The 14,468-nt window shown below is 40.6% G+C and overlaps 1 protein-coding gene across 1 annotated transcript in view; it reads left to right on the top strand.

Annotated features, from left to right (window-relative positions):
• The first annotated feature begins 1,181 nt into the window (after positions 1-1,181).
• Positions 1,182-14,468, top strand: part of KBTBD12 (kelch repeat and BTB domain containing 12) — a 1,334,674-nt gene continuing 1,321,387 nt past the window's right edge. The window contains exon 1 of the mRNA XM_044078545.1: positions 1,182-1,262. The gene's annotated coding sequence lies outside the window, so the exon portion shown is untranslated. The remainder of the gene's footprint in view (positions 1,263-14,468) is intronic.

Below are 14,468 nucleotides of genomic sequence, written 5' to 3' on the forward strand. Positions count from 1 at the left end.
TCCTGCAACACCAAAACATGCTGCCCGCATTACATCCATCTGTTGGCATATTGATCTTGCTTGCTTCCTGTGCGCATTTCTCCTGTTTGCTCACTAATGCTCCCCATCTACCCACTCCTATCTTTTACTATCTAGTAGGTGTGCATGTTCCCATACCTGTATTCCGCTCTTGGGTTTTTGCCCAGCAACCCTCTCAATGTAGTTATTGCCTGTTCAATGTCATTCTGCATTTTTCAAGCTCGTTTGCAATTGCACTTACTGTCGTGGACTGCAGCTGTGCTCATTGAAAAAACTGCCATGGAGTGCATCGTGCATTGCAGAGTCCTGCAGGTATTCCCCCAGTAGAAACATTGTCTGGTTACGTAACAGCGGTGCAGTTAGCCTATACATCTTACAGTATCTTTACTTTGCCCTTTGCGTTCTGTGGTCGCACTTTTTTCTTTGCCCTTTGTGTTACTTGTATGCTTAAAAATCTGCTTGGTATCTAATTCCTAGATATATTTCGGCATTATTTCCATTCAGCACATTAGCTGCAATGACGTCTCCCAGTGCCATTTTCACACAGCTGCTGTTTTAAACGTTCCTTACATAGTGCGCTGTAGCAATACTGATCAGCATCTGTCTACGTAGTGTAACTTAAAATTTACTTTCTGGGAACGGAAGCCGATTTTCTGTCCCATCCCGGAGGCAGTTTATTTATACTCCAGTTGGGAGATTGCTGGGGGGGTTGGGTTGGGTGAACATACGAATGCCGGGAGGGACAAAGTTTGCCCTCATGTAACACCCACAGAAAAGTATTATACCTGCTCCATTTAATTTACACCGAGTTCCGCAGTGCAGTTTTACACAAAACAGAATTACCAGAAAAAAAAAAAGTTAAGCCGGAGGAACGATAGTAAAACTTTTGCTCCCTCCCATTTATCCTACATATTATGTCAAAATCTAGGTCCATACTCGACACGTTTGTGTCTGTCAAATGAAAGTGATTAAAAGTTACCTACCTGATTTTAGTAACACGACATTGTGTATATAACAAAATCACACAGTACGATAAAGTGACTACAACGAATAAATCGTGTTTCTAAACTGAGCATAGCTGTATATCGCTGTCTCATGCGCTCGTAGTTTCAAGTTACCAACAGTTGCCAACGTAGATTTTTTTTTCACTCTGTAAAGGAGAACCGCTATGGTGTGGAACTGTTTAACTAAACTACAGGCGAAGTCACAAATGACAGAAAACGTTTACAAGGAAAGACTGTCAGGTTCGTTTAAAGGAAATATCTTTCTATATGTATTTTATAGATACATTGTCTTTTTAAGTTTTACAAACTTATGAAGACCACTTGCTTTGTATGCGTATGTGTTCCCGTAAAAAAATATAGCGACACATTGGGAGGGGGTGCTAAAACTAGCTAATTATTATACTTATTAAAACTTCACAATTTTCTGAATGGATTGGGGAAGGCAACGATATCTGGACTGTGAAAATGAAGCTTGATAAGTCATTTATACTAGTATGTAACAAACCTCAATTAAATAGAAGTATAACGTTTACGTAGTACCCAATCACTTTGACAGTTTTTTAAGCTTTTAAATCGATGTTTGCCAGACTCTATACTTTTTAAATTATTTTTATTTATTTTTTGCCCCCTGCGGATGAGACTATCGCCTGCCTCTCCTCGACCTCAATTTTAACGAGCTTCTTCCTGCGCTTGTTTTGAAGGGCGGGGAGCGAGAGTTACCATCGCTCGTGGCTAGGGATGTCTATTTTTAACTCCATTTCTACAACTTGTTTTTCCCTAGCCAGTGTTTTCCAGGGAATAACGCAAGACTGCCCACGTCGAGCAAACTGTTGGGGCTTACTTTCCATATCTCTGAAATTCCTCTTTGGGCAGTTGTGTCTTGTGAAAAATTAAATAAACAGCAATTGCCCTGAGATTTTAGGACAAAAAAAAATATATTTCCTAAGTTTTCTTTAATAGTCAGGTATTTGAAACGCTGAAATGCACAACCAACACTAATGGCTGAAGGGATCTACAACCAAACACAGTCTCCTGTCACCTTTCAGCCAGATACCAGTGGCTGAAGGATATCTGCCACTTGCAGGACTCCAGGCTGTGGACCGCAGCCAGCCCACTACACCATATGGCAGCCCACCCAGCCAAGCTATCCAAGCCTGCACTCCCCACCAAGGTCAAGCACACTCCTTTGCAATTTTAGTTTTCCAAGTCTAACCTTCCATCCTTCATGGCTGCGACACCTACCTACCCAACCTACCACTTGCTGGAGAAGGCAAAAACCTGAAAACCCAGTGGGAGAAAATAAGAAATTCCTCCTGGACCCCTGGTGCGATCACCCTTATGGGTCAGTCAGCAGTTAGTACTACCTTGTGCCATGTACACCTCTTCCTACTTTTACGAGGAAGGGTGGGAGGGTGAATGTCCTGCTTTGTCCTGCTCTGCTGTTGCAAAGTGATCTTGCCTGGCTACGTGTGGCTTTTTAAAGCCCTTCCTCTACCTACCCATCTATCTTTACACAAACCCCACTCCCCTTTCTGATCCTAACTTCCTGCCTTCCTGATCCCCCTTCAACCCCACTCTCTTGCATGCTATTTTCATCTCTACAGTATAACTGTGCCTATGATTCCTTGAAATACTTCCATTGTCTTTGATGAAAATAAGCAGGCACATCATTTTACAAATCACCCACACACTTGTTTGGAAGAAATGGCCTCAGCCATGTATTTATTATAGGTTCATAGGTAGGTACTAGGCTATTGGCCCTAGGGCCTATATAAGCCTAGCCAAAAAATGTACCCTGGCTTTCGCCACCCAAGAAAATTATTTTCCTGTGCCCCTGTCGAGCAGAGCCACAGAAGTGATCCTGGGGTGAATTTCCCATTTCCCATCCAATCATCAAGATTTTTCTTGAAGAGTACTAATGAGGAGCTCTGTTTGACATAGATAGGTAGTCTGTTCCAGAGTATGGGAAGTCTGTGGGACAGGAATCTATCCCTCCAGCATGTTCTGTTTATTGTGGTGACAAGGATTAGGTCCCTAGAGCGTGTAGCTCGGAGCGATTGGGATTTTTTTAAGTGGAGCATGTCCAAGAGCTCTGAGTTTGACATAGCTTTGTATGTTAGGCAGAGATCGCCCCTGAGTAGGCTATATGCGATGGAGTAAAGCTGTAGTTTTTTTAGACGGTCTGCGTAGGGCATCTGTTTCAGACCAGTAATCCTCTTTGTGAGGTGTTTCTGTGGTCTTTCCAGTTGTTGTAGATGTCTTGTGAGGTACATACCAAAAGGGGCGTTGTACTCTATAATGGGTCTAATGAGTGATGAGTAGAGGGGAACAATGACCTCTTTTTTTCTGGATGAGAATCCTTTTGTGATGAGATGAGCCATGTAGAAGGATTTCCTGACCACTGTGGCGATGTGATTATCAAAGAAGAGACTACTGTCCACCTGTGTCATGAGGTCTCATCACATTTTTGGCATTAAGTAGACTACCAGCTATGTGGTAGTTCATGGGTACAGAGTTTTTACCAAAGGGGATGACAATACAATTTTTGGCATTGAGCTTCAGGCCATGGCTTTGACACCAGGTATCTGTCTTAGTGAGGCCCTTTTGTAGTTTGTAGTTTTATGCCAATCAAATTAGGTATCAGATTGATTTGATTGGCATTAACTTATGATTGGGCACTGATCTGAGATCAGTGCCCAATCATAAGTTAATGCCAATCAAATCAATGCCAACCAAGAATATTCAGATGTGCGCAAAGGGCAGAACTTGGAAGAAAGTAAAATCCAATCAACCAAGCTATAACATTTATTTATTTATTTTAGTTTTGTTTACCGGGAATGTCCGACTGGGCCAAGAGCCCATTTTTAGTGAATGTTTGGGGAGAAAAGCTCCATTGCACTAAAACAGTTTACAGTGAAAAGTATTAACTAACATGAAGCAGTATATATAAGGTGTCGATTAGAAAAGTAAACAACAGAGCAAAACAGAAATACATGGGAGACAAAGACCGTATAACGTGTGTATAGGGATGTAGTGAAAGAAATATAAAAGAATGCTATTCAATATACAATAACATATATATATATATATATATATATATATATATATATATATATATATAAACAATATGCAATATACAAAGAACGAAGCACAATATTAATACCATAGCAGACAATAGGAACACTTATAAGAGACCAATGGCATCATCAGTTAGTTTGGTAGCATTTCAGGGTTGTGTAAAACAATAATGTTGGCTGTTTGGTGAAAGAAGAGAAAGAATTAGAATGAAGAGAAAGACAGAAGAGTGATTGTTTGGTGTACTAAGGTTTAGCATGCTAAAGGAAAGTAATGAGACCTAAAAGAGAAATTTGGAGGTAGTTAAAAGAAAGTAGTGAAGGGTCATCCTGGAGTATTATAGGAGCATAGCCAGTTGTTAGAAAGGTGAGCCCTGAAAAGGATTTTGAATCTGGAACTGTTGGTGGTGGTTTGAATGCATTCAGGTATTGAATTCCATTTTTTAGATATTTGATTGGAAAAGAGAAAATCCAGAAAGCTATTATTGAACTTAGTGACTTTTAGTAGTAATTTGTGAGAGGATCTCAGAGTTCTGGAATTAGTGTATGGCTGAATGAAGTTTTTGAGTGTGGGGCAGTTGTTGGGTTGATAAAAGATGGAGTGGGCAGTAGTTAGTTCATTCAAGGATAGTAGATTGGATAATTTTATCCAATTTAGTTTGTATAGGGCAGAGCAGTGGTATGATCTGTGAAGATGGTTTATAGCAAATCTAGCTATTTTATTGTAGCAGGTCTCTATTGTTTATGTCAGTTTTTTTGAGATTTGTGAAAATGGGGGAGGAGCATAGAAGGGTGGAGAGTAAATGTGTCCTGGCTATGGAGTGCCAGGTGGAGTGTGTAAGGTATGGTTTGGATCTGTAGAGTGTGCCAAGCTTTATGTGGATGTTTTTGACGGATAGTGTTAAGTGTTTGTCAAATTTAAGACAGCTATCGATTGTGACACCCAGGAGTTTGGTGTGTTCAACGGGTTCAATTTTGGTTTTGTTGGTGGATGTTAAGAGAAAAAGTTTTAAAAACATACTGTTATTTGTCTTTTTCCTGTTCTTGCAAAGTGAACATGTTATTTGTTGGGATATGTCTATCAAAAATGGGCCTCATCTGTGAACAAAATGCAGCATTGCTTATGAACCTGAATAATATCTGTTTTCTGCATTTCAGAATAAAGAGATTTGGTTATAGCTCAGTGAAGCCTGGGATAAGGACACATGGCTGAGTAAGAGTTAATTTACTGAGGCAGGCTGTGTGTCCTGAAAAATTTGAGCTACCATTGTTGAATTGAACATTCTGTACTTCTTGAACATTCTGTACTAGCTGTTGGTTTGAGGTAATTTGTGATAAACATGTTTATCCTATATGTTTTTCATAGCCAACTGTCAACGGTCAGAAATGTAACAAAAAGTTGTTTTGCTTGCAGTATAAAAGTTGATGTCAGTAAACAAATTGATCAGATCAGAGGAGTTGGCCAACATGCTGTGTAATCTGGTTAACTACTAATAAAGGAAAATTCATCACCTGAGACAGATGTGACTTGTTTGAATTTTTTCTTCTGACAGTGGAGTAGATGGTAAAAGGGGGAAGGTGGCTATGTGATTTGGTATTACAGAAAAGCATTAGTTTAGTTTTGTTTGGACTGAGTATGAGTTGGTATTCTGAGAGATAGTTTTCTATGTCTCTGAGGGATTTTGGGGTTCTTTCTTGGAGTTCTGGGAGGGATGGAGCTGAGAAAATGAGGGTAGAGTCATCGTTGTATTGTACAATGGTGGCTAGGTGAGTGGCAGAGCAGAGTTTGTTGGTGAAGATGGTGAAAAGCAGTGGACCAAGAACTGACCCTTGTGGCACACCGACTGAGACAGGTAGTAGGGTAGAGAGTTAATTTTGCCACTTGACTGATTATTGGCGCCCCACTAAATAACCATGAAAGCTTGATTGAGCTGCTTGGGCGAGATTTAAGTAAGCTAGTTCCTTGAATAATTTTTGGTGTGATATCGTGTTGAAGGCCATAGACCTGTCAAGGAAAATAGAAGATATGAGTTGGCCATTGTTTTTGAGCTCAGTGACAGTATTATTGAAGTTTATTAAAGTGGTTGTAGAAATGTATTTGGGTCTAAAACCACGTTGGGAGTTAGAGAACAGGTTATTATTTACTAGATAATCAAGTAGTTGTGCGTATATGCATTTCTCAAGGATTTTGGATAGTGGTGGGAGTATAGCAACTGGTCTATAGTTTGAGAGGTCAGTTAAGGAGCCACCTTTGTGTAGGGGTATGATATGAGAAATTTTCCAGAGTTGAGGATATATTGCTCAGAGACAGATCTGTTAATTAGGAGAGAGACAGGTTAAGATATTGCATCTGCTGCTAGTCTGAGGAATTCATTAGGCAGTAGGTCAGCAGTCAGGGATGCAGGCTTTAATTTGAGGAGAAGTTTTTTAATTGTACTGGTTTGTATTAGTGTGATGGAAAAAAATTGAGTTAGGTACTGATTCTGATGGTATTATTAGTGTAGTATGGCTGTCATTTTTTATGAGGGGATAGTACTGATTTGATGAAGTGGTGATTAAATTGTGAAGCTATGCTATTTGAGGTATTTAAAGTGGTAGGTGATGGTGTAGCAGACTGACTGGGAATGAGGAGTTGTTTTATGGCTCCTCAAAATTTTGGGGGCTTGTTTTGGTGATTTTGTTGGATTATAGTGTAATAAGCCTTTTTGGCATTTGTTTTTTGGCACAGTTTCTTAATTAAATCAAAAAGAAAAAGCCAGCACTCAGAGGCGATTAAAGTTTTATTCCTTTCCCTTCATCAGATCGGTTTCGGTAACAAACCTTCTTCAGTGATAAAACATACATAATATAGGGACAATTTTTATACACAATGTGCATCCCAAATTATGACATCACTTCCCCCATTAATCCATTCCAACCACCAAACACATACAAATATCAACCAGAATAAACATTTTAAATATAATATCAGATGCTGTATTCAAGCTTCCATTCATATCATATATTTATTTGTGGAATTACCAATCAGGGTCCTTAATAAAAAGAGAAAATACTCTCATAACTTGTCATTTAGTCCAGGATGAAATAGGGCACCCAACTTAATAATCCATTTTCTTTCCTTTTGAGTTAGTATAGTGTGCCAGCCTTGCTTCATAGATCTATTACCTTTTACTTGGTCAATAATGACAAATCTAAACAAAGCAGTTCTGTCTAACTGACAATGTCTATACAATGCATTAGTCATTTTTTTTAAGACGTAAATCACTCAAATGTTCTGAAATACGACTTCTTAGTTGCCTAGAAGTCTGCCCTACATAAAAGGCAGAACATTGGCAACTAACTAAATAGACAACCCAGTCAGAATTACAATTCCCAAAAAATGATATATCAAAAATTTGACCAGTATTTTTACTGCTAAAAGATGAAGTTTTAAACATATGTTTACACAAACTGCAATGTCCACAAGGATGTGACCTAACAAGCCTATCCCCCAATATGGTTAGTTGTTGTTGGTTCACATAATCCAAAAAAGTTTTCTTATAATGCGCAAAATAGGAAGTGAGTGTTCTTCCCCTTCTGAAAGAAAATTGGCATCTGTTAGACAAACATTGATCCAAATCTGTATTGGCCCAAAGAATATTCCAATGTTTGTTGACTACATCCTGCAATAAATATGTGTTACTGCCAAATGTAGTAACCAACCTCATGGTTCCTGATCCATCCTTTTTGGTTTTAACTTTATAATTCAATAAACTAGATCTCTCACAATTGGTCGCCCAATCACTGGCCTTTTGTACTATTGATTTCTTATATCCCCTATTAATAAATCTACCCTCACAATCATGCCTAGCATTATGAAATTCCATGTCTGCAGAACATATTCTTCTAATTCTCATAAACTGTGATTTAGGAATATTGTTGATGGTACGTGTGGGGTGTAAACTAGTTGCATATAATAAATTATTGTATTGTGGGTATTTCCTGTATACTGATGTCTTGAGCCTACCATCCCCCTGTCTCGAAATATTGACATCAGGGAAATTAATCTTTTTACTGTGATAATTAACAGTAAAGTAAATCCCCCACCAATTACAATTGAGATATTCCAAAAATTCTAACAAATAGTCCACACCCCCACACCAAACCAACAATAATCTAAGAAACATCTCCATATGTCCATCTCTGAGAGGTAAATGTTGTGCATGACATAATATATAATCTGGACTTCCACATACACCATAAAGAGGTCAGCATAAATTGGGGCAAACAAGGCCCCCATAGCTGTTCCTTGCTGTTGCCAGTAACATTCCCCCTTGAAATAGAAGACGTTCTTAGTCAATACATGTTCTACAAGACATGTGAGGAGAGTGTTAAATCCCGGTGCATATAAATTAGCTTTATTTAACCAGTATTCTAAGGCAAGTAATCCTGCCCAATGAGGAATACTGGTATATAAGGATTTAACATCAAGTGTACACATAAGCCAATTAGGTTCCAGTTATGAGTCCTGAATAATTTATAAAAACTCTGTGGTGTCCCTAATTCTTGCCCTGACCCCTGATAATAATGGTTTCAGATAGTATGTCAAAAAGGCAAAAATGGGTTCAATTAAAGATCCCTGTCCTGAAACAAATGGTCTTCCTGGGGGTCTATGCAAATTTTTATGAATTTTGGGCAAGAGATACAGGTACTGTCAGGTTGGATCCTGAACCATGAGTTGTTCTTTTGTCTTCACATCAATGATTCCTTCTTCCACTGCTTGATTAAAAAATGAATCAATCTCAACCTTGAATTTAGGTGTGGGATCTGTTGACTTCCTAATATAATTCTGAGGGTTGGACAAGTGTTCATTTCCCTCATTCCAGTAATAACTGGCATCCATTATGACCACAGCCCCACCTTTATCTGCTGGAAGAATGATTATATCAGAACTGGAATATAGGTTTTTCAAAGCCTGTTGTTCCCCTTTCAAAAGATTATATCTAAAGCTCCTACCAGAACTAAAGTTAAAATGTAAATCCCTTAGGACGGCTTCCTGAAAAATACCCACATATTTATTAATTGGTGGCATAAATGTGGATTTGTGAAAACAAAATTCAGATGCTCTTTCAGAATTATTAGATGTTCTAAAATACAATTTTAGATTAAAAATTTTACAGAAGGCAAAAATATCTGAAACAAAAATATGTTCATCTACCAAAAACTGGGAACAAACCCTAAACCTTTATTAAGTAAACTTTTTTCATCTATTGATAAGACATAAGAGGAAATATTATGTACATTATAAAATTGGGTCCCTACTTCAACATTGACTGTAAAAGATTTTCCAAGGCTGCCACCTTTGTGCTTACGTCCACCCCTATGGGTTGGTCTCCTAAAGGGCCCTCCTGAATTCGTACCTTTTTTGAGTCAGGAGAGTCACTAATATAAATTCCCTCCGTGTCAGTCATAGATGATTCTTCCCCTGAGGTACTGAGACCCTGTGTTGCTTTCTTTAGTATAGATCTTGGTCTTTTCTTAATAATATTGGATCTACCGCTATGATTATCATTAAATCTAACCCCCCTCTGGGACTCAAAGGGCTTGCCTCTCTCATAATCCTCTACATCTCTATGAAATTTATGTACCTTCTTTTCTTTCAATCCATTCTCAAAACTAAGAAAATCTTTGGATAGTTTTTCCAGGCCTTGCACAAAAGACTGCATACCTTCATATTCTTTCATATTTTCACATGTCTCTGTCACATCTTTAATATTTTATAGGTTCATAGGTTCATACTAGGCTATCTGCCCTAGGGCATTTATAAGCCTAGCCAGAATGTGTTTGGCTTTCGCCACCCATTTTAAATTTATTTTGCTATGCCCTTTTTCGAGGTTAGTATACTGTGCCTCTGTCTAACAGTGACACAGAAGTGATACCCAGGGTAAACCTACGATCTCCCATCCACTCATCAAGATTCTTCTTGAAGAGAGTCAGTGAGGGACTCTGCCTAACCTGGACTGGGATTTTATTCCAGAGTGAATGGAGCCTCTGGGTTATGAATCTGTCCCTCCAGCATGTCCTATTTATTTCAGTGCTGAGGTTCAAGTCTCTCGAGCGCGTAGCTCAATGGGATTTGGATTTTCTGAGGTGCAGCATGTCCATTAATTCCGGGTTGGACATGGCTTTATACATCAGGCACAGATCCCAAAAGGGGCATTGTACTCAATTATGGGCCTGATGAGGGATGAGTAAAGAGGCACGATGACCTCCCCTGATCTAGATGTGAATCCCTTCATGATTAGGTGGGCTATATAAAATGTTTTTCTAACCACTTTGGCCACGTGGTTGTCAAATGAGAGATTGCTATCAACTTGGGTCCCCAGGTCCCTAATTACTTCTTCTGTACTTAATGGATTACCACCTATGTGGTAACTTGTGGGCACTTTGTTTTTGCCAAAGGGGATGACTATACACTTTTTGGCATTTAGCTTGAGGCCATGGCTCTGGCACCAGTTGTCTGTTTCTCTGAGGCCCTTTTGGAGGATGCTTGTGTCGGCTGGAGAGTCGATTATGGTGCCCAGTTTGCAGTCATCTGCGAACTTGGTCAGCCACAGTCCTTCCGTGTTGGCCTGTACTTCCGAGAAATATATACCGAACAAGAGAGGTCCCAGGACTGAGCCTTGTGGGACACCACTTGTAACTGGTTTGGAGTCTGACATGGCTCCAGCAATTCTAACCATGTGGGTTCTGTCCTTGAGCCAGTTTGCAATCCATCTAGTGACATAGGGGTTTATATTTAAGCTGGTGAGCTTATCTATAATGCCGAGTGGGGTATTGTATCGAAGGCTTTTGCGAGGTCCAGGTAAGCTGTGTGGACCACCTTCCCTCGTCAATGGCCTTGGTGACTGTTTCAAAGAAATCAACCAGGTTTAAGAGGCAGGATCTGCCCTTAACAAAGCCAAACTGGGTAGGATCCAGTGTCTGTAGTTCCCCAATATCTTTATTTATGAGGTCCATGATGATCCTTTCCATAGCTTTGCAGACCAAGCTAGTCAGGCTTATGGGGCGATAGTTTCCAGGATCCGTTGAGGCACCACCTTTATGAAGAGGGACCACTGTTGCTGTACGCCACTCTTTGGGCACATATCCTGTAGTAAGGCTGAGATTGAACAGTAGTTTTATGTTTGGGTTTAGCTCTTCTTGGAGTTCATGTAGGATGCAGCCCGGGACACCGTCTGGTCCCATTGATGCTGTGTTTTTTGCTTTGGAGAGGGCGGCTCTTACCTGAGCATCTGAGATGTCAGGGGGGCAGCACTCTGATGGGATAGATATCTGTCCTTTTGGTGGGGGGCGGGGGGGGTTTGCGCTGAACCTGTCAGCTAGGATGTTGGCAATGTCTGTGGGTTCTGTGTTTTTTTGTAATTTTGGACTAATTCTGAGCATATCTGGGAATTACCACCCAGGTTCCTAACATAACTAAAGAAAGCCTTGTGATTATCCTTAGTGTCCTGTGCAATTTTTCTCTCGAAGCTGGCCTTAGACAATTTTATGAGTGCCCATAGTTTTTTGCTAATACTGATCAGAGATGCCTTCCCTTTTTGGGATTTTGCTCTATCATTTAGTAGCTTCCTCCTTCTATTGTATAGTTTGTTTATGGCTGGGGTCCACCAGACAGGACGTCTGCCTTTGCAGGATTGGGTCTTGGTTTTATTTGGGATTGCATGATCCATGCATTCCTGAAGGTGTTCATAGAATGCGTTTATAAAGGATTCTGCGGTCTGGGCCGTATTTTCCACAGGCCCGGGGGCTTTGAAGGATTCCACCTCGGTTTTGAGGAGTGTGAAATTTGCTTTAGAGAAGTTTTTTTACTGTGGTTTTCTCGGCAGGGGGTGGGGTCGGGATGTGAATATCCAGTGAGATTAGTTTATGGTCTGATCTTACCAGTGAGGGATACACTTCTGGTCTAGAGCATAGAGTCCCCATGTTGGTGATGATCAGGTCCAGTATGTTTTCCCCTCTTGTGGGAGTGGAACAAGTTGTTCAATAGCATTTGAGTTTATAAATTCTAGGAACCTTTGGGCTAGGGTGTTGGAGCTAGAGTAATGCTCCCAGTCTGTGTTTGGGTAGTTGAAGTCGCCCAATATAACGGTGTTTGGAATTCCAGTGTTCTCAGGAAGGCCGAGTGGGGTTCCTGGGTTTGGGAGGGTGGTCTGTAGCAGGCTATAAACTGGAAGGCAGTTTTACCCACTGTTAGTTGCACATGGATAGTCTCTGATGCTTCGTGCTTTGCCACCAACCTGGAGGTGTGGGTATCTTTGATGAATATCGATACTCCCCCTCCTTTTGTGGTTCAGTCCATGTTTTGGGGCCAAAAAGCATGGTATGAGGTATAACCTGGTAGTGCTGGGGTGCTCTCGGGAGCCCTGAACCAGGTTTCTGTTACTGCACAGATATCGATGTTCTCCATGCTAAGGAGAGTTTCGAGTGCATGCATCTTGAAGTTTAGACTTCTGGCGTTGAGTAGCATTCCTCTTAGTTTCTTATCCCTTGTGATACCTATGGAGGTGGGTTTGTCTTTTGAGCCTTGCCTAAAAAAGGCACTATGGGGGTAGCAAGAGCCTTTGCCAATATCCGAAAGCCCAGGGGTGACAGGTGCAAGCCGTCCCTAGCGAAGCATCATGGCTTGTCGAGCATATCATCGCAAGCTGACAGACATTGGGTCCCCTTTGAATGACACCAGTACTTAAGCCAATTGTTGAAATTGACCATCTTGTCTTCATATTGTGGCATCATTCTTGGTGAGGGTAAGATGCTACTCAAGGTCAGGGTCATACCGGCCTGGGCTACATGCTCAGAGAGCTCCTCTATGTCTCTTTTCATGTAGTCCAGGGAGGTACGTCTCAGGTCATTCACACCAGCATGGACAATGACTGAGTCATATTTGTACTTGCCTTGGAGTGACCTGAGTGGTTGTGGTATGTGGCGGATCCTAGCGCCCGACAGGCTGCTCACCGCGACCCTCTCCTTGTTCAGCCTGGTGAGCGGGACGTCAGTGTGCCCAACGATAGAGTCACCTATTACAAGTGTATCAGGTGTGTTGCTTAGTCTTAAGGGCTGTGACTGTTCGGCACACTGGCTTTGTGAGATATGTGTTGCACGTGTTTTGTTTTGGGGTAGCGGTTTCTTGGGTGTCTGCAGTGGAGGTCTCTGCTGCTTAGGCAGATCTTTATTTAGAGCCTCCGAGTATGTTTTTGTGTGATTATGTGTTTGGTTTGCTGTCGTGGTAGGTCTATGTGAGACTGGAATTCTAGTGAGTGTGGTTTCCTTCTCCTCCTGACTGGTTATGCCAGTATTGAGTTGAGAGAGCTTAGCCTCCAGTTTGGCTATATGGTTGCATCTCTCACATGTGTTGGAATTTGTTGGGAGGAGGAGAGGGTTGTCTGTGTACATGAGGCAGTTGTAAAATTGCCTCAAGATTCCCAGATTCACCAGCTGGACCGGAGAGGAGATTGACAACTGACCTTTGGACATGCTAGAATAATATTGGGAATTCCTTTATAATTGAAAACAAGGGCCAGTGGGGAGTGAGGGTGTAGTGCTTTTAATTTTTAGTGCTGACTTATATAATTGCTTTAGTGAGCAAGTGCCAGGTAACTTTAGTGCAATGTGTTACAGGTAACTTAAATGCAAAAATGACAAACAGTAACTTTCTTTCAAGTGAAACAAGGAAATAAGTACAGTCAGCAATGCAGATATCACTAGTGATCCACAGAAGCGCTGAGAAGCCGCGTATTAGGTCGAATTAACGTTCCGGGGAAATAACAAGCAAACAAACAACAAGCATATAAAAAAGCTAGACTCAGCAGGCTTGGATCTAGTCTATGCTACAGCAAATAAGGTGTACCAATTTCAGTAAGATACAGTTCAAATATTCAGGCACTATAAACCTTTAACCAGAAATTCCCAGCTCAGAAGGGCAGAGTCCAGCCTCTTCTCCCACAAGAGTGCAGACCATGAACCTTCTTAATGTAAAATAACTGGCCTGAAGCCCAAGTGCTTAAACCAGAACTAATACACCGTGGGGTTTTTTTGATGGGTGATTTATATATTACCGTGGATGTAGACAATATTTGAACATAATAAGTCAATTTGAGAATGAACTGTGGCCGACTGATATTTATGACTATTTGTGTGTTAGGTAGCACAAGCGCCAATTTTTGGTGCTAAATTTTGTGAAAGTCTTAAAGATTTTGTTCATTTAAAGGTATTATTTTGAACATTGAACAAAGGGGGGCATTTAATGTTTATTGTATAATATTTATGGTTATTGAGGTTTGCTCCTTGACAGCATGGTCATTTATTTATAAGGGTTCTATTGGAATATATGCAC

Source organism: Protopterus annectens, chromosome 7.part1 (assembly GCF_019279795.1).
Source record: "Protopterus annectens isolate FY-2018-M chromosome 7.part1, PAN1.0, whole genome shotgun sequence".
Classification (NCBI taxonomy): Eukaryota; Metazoa; Chordata; order Ceratodontiformes; family Protopteridae; genus Protopterus; species Protopterus annectens.